We start from the raw sequence: 2,500 nt of genomic DNA, 5'->3' as shown, positions 1-2,500 counted from the left end.
TTTTTTTATTTTCCTCCGATATACCAAAGCAAGAACAAGAAGACCGAGGCTTCAAAAAAATTTTTTTTTTTTGATATACCGAAGAATGAACAAGAAGACCGAGGCATCCAAAATTTTTTTTTTTTTTTTTCTCCGATATACCAAAGCAAGAACAAGAAGACCGAAGTCTCAAATTTTTTTTTTTTTTTTTTTTTTTTTTTTTTGATATACCGAAGAATGAACAAGAAGACCGAGGCATCCAAAAAATTTTTTTTTTTTTTTCTCCGATATACCAAAGCAAGAACAAGAAGACCGAGGCATCAAAATTTTTTTTTTTTTTTTTTTTTTTTTTTTTTTTTTTTTTCGATAAATCCAACCGAGAACAAGAAGACCGAGGCATCCAAAATTTTTTTTTTTTTTTTTTCTTTCCCATATACCAGAGAAAGAACATGAAGACCGAGGCAACCAACAAAAAATAATTTTTTTTTTCTCTTTCCCGGAATTTTTTTTTTTTTTTTTCGAAATAGCCGAGAAAGAATATGAAGACCGAGGCATCCAACAAAAAAATTTTTTTTTTTTTTTTTCCTAATCTACCCAAGCAAAACAAATAGAAGACCGAGGCATCCAAAAAAATTTTTTTTTTTTTTTTTTTTTTCGAAAAATTTTTTTTCACAAAAACTTTTTTTTTTTTTTTTCCCCAAAAAATTTTTTTTTTCGTTCCAAGCTAACCAAGACATCTACTATTCACTAGTAGAGCAATCGAGACTGCAAAGCAAGCAATGGCCTTACTTGCAGCTCTTGGTGCTGAGAACTCCCCCCCCCCTATAGTAGTCTTAAGTAAAACCACAGCTCTGACAGGAGTAGATATTGCATGCGAGCGAGGAGTCGTAATGGGCAAAATTGACTCGGGGGACCTCCAAATCGAATTCCGTTTCGAGCAAAACACTTCTTAGGCTTCAAGGAAGCTCCCATAAAATTTCCAAACCCAAACTCCAAACTTCATTTTTTAGCCTACAATGCCCACGTGCACGCCGGTGTGCACGCAGGGGTGCTTGAGCATGCGGGAGAGGAGCCATAATGGGCAACATTGACTCGGGGGACCTCCAAATCGAAATCCGTCTCGAGCAAAACACTTCTTAAGCTTCTAGGAAGCTCCCATAAAACTTCCAAACCCAAACTCCAAACTTTATTTTTTAGCATACAATGCCCACGTGCACGCCGGGGTGCTTGAGCGTGCGGGCGAGGAGCCATAATGGGCAACATTGACTCGGGGGACCTCCAAATCGAAATCCGTCTCGAGCAAAACACTTCTTAAGCTTCAAGGAAGCTCCCATAAAACTTCCAAACCCAAACTCCAAACTTTATTTTTTAGCATACAATGCCCACGTGCACGCAGGGGTGCTTGAGCATGCGGGAGAGGAGCCATAATGGGCAACATTGACTCGGGGGACCTCCAAATCGAAATCCGTCTCGAGCAAAACACTTCTTAAGCTTCTAGGAAGCTCCCATAAAATTTTCAAACCCAAACTCCAAACTTCATTTTTTAGCATACGATGCCCACGTGCACGCCGGGGTGCACGAGCGTGCGGGCGAGGAGTCGTAATGGGCAAAATTAACTCGGGGGACCTCCAAATCGAAATCCGTCTCGAGCAAAGCATTTCTTAGGCTTCTAGGAAGTTCCCGTAAAATTTTCAAACCCAAACTCCAAACTTCATTTTTTAGCACACAATGCCCACGTGCACGCGGGGGTGCTTAAGCGTGCGGGCGAGGAGTCATAATGGGCAAAATTAACTCGGGGGACCTCCAAATCGAAATCCGTCTCGAGCAAAGCACTTCTTAGGCTTCTAGGAAGCTCCCATAAAATTTCCAAACCCAAACTCCAAACTTCATTTTTTAGCATACGATGCCCCCGTGCACGCGGGGGTGCTTGAGCGTGCGGGGGAGGAGTCATAATGGGCAAAACTAACTCGGGGGATCTCCAAATCAAAATCCGTCTCGAGCAAAGCAGTTCTTAGGCTTCTAGGAAGCTCCCATAAAATTTCCGAACCCAAACTCCAAACTTCATTTTTTAGCATACTATGCCCACGTGCACGCCGGGGTGCACGAGCGTGCGGGCGAGGAGTCGTAATGGGCAAAATTAACTCGGGGGACCTCCAAATCGAAATCCGTCTCGAGCAAAGCATTTCTTAGGCTTCTAGGAAGTTCCCGTAAAATTTTCAAACCCAAACTCCAAACTTCATTTTTTAGCATACGATGCCCACGTGCGCGCCGGTGTGCACGTCGGGGTGCACGAGCGTGCGGGCGAGGAGCCGTAATTGGCAAAATTAACACGGCGGACCTCCAAATCGAAATCCGTCTCGAGCAAAGCATTTCTTAGGCTTCTAGGAAGTTCCCGTAAAATTTTCAAACCCAAACTCCAAACTTCATTTTTTAGCATACGATGCCCACGTGCACGCCGGTGTGCACGAGCATGCGGGCGAGGAGTCATAAAGGGCAAACTTAACTCGGGGGACCTCCAAAT

The sequence above is a fragment of the Cornus florida genome, unplaced genomic scaffold, assembly GCF_030987335.1.
Source record: "Cornus florida cultivar Cherokee Brave unplaced genomic scaffold, ASM3098733v1 CherokeeBrave_3.0.0_Hap2_scaffold_202, whole genome shotgun sequence".
NCBI classification, from domain to species: domain Eukaryota; kingdom Viridiplantae; phylum Streptophyta; class Magnoliopsida; order Cornales; family Cornaceae; genus Cornus; species Cornus florida.
Note: the sequence above shows the minus strand (reverse complement) of the source record.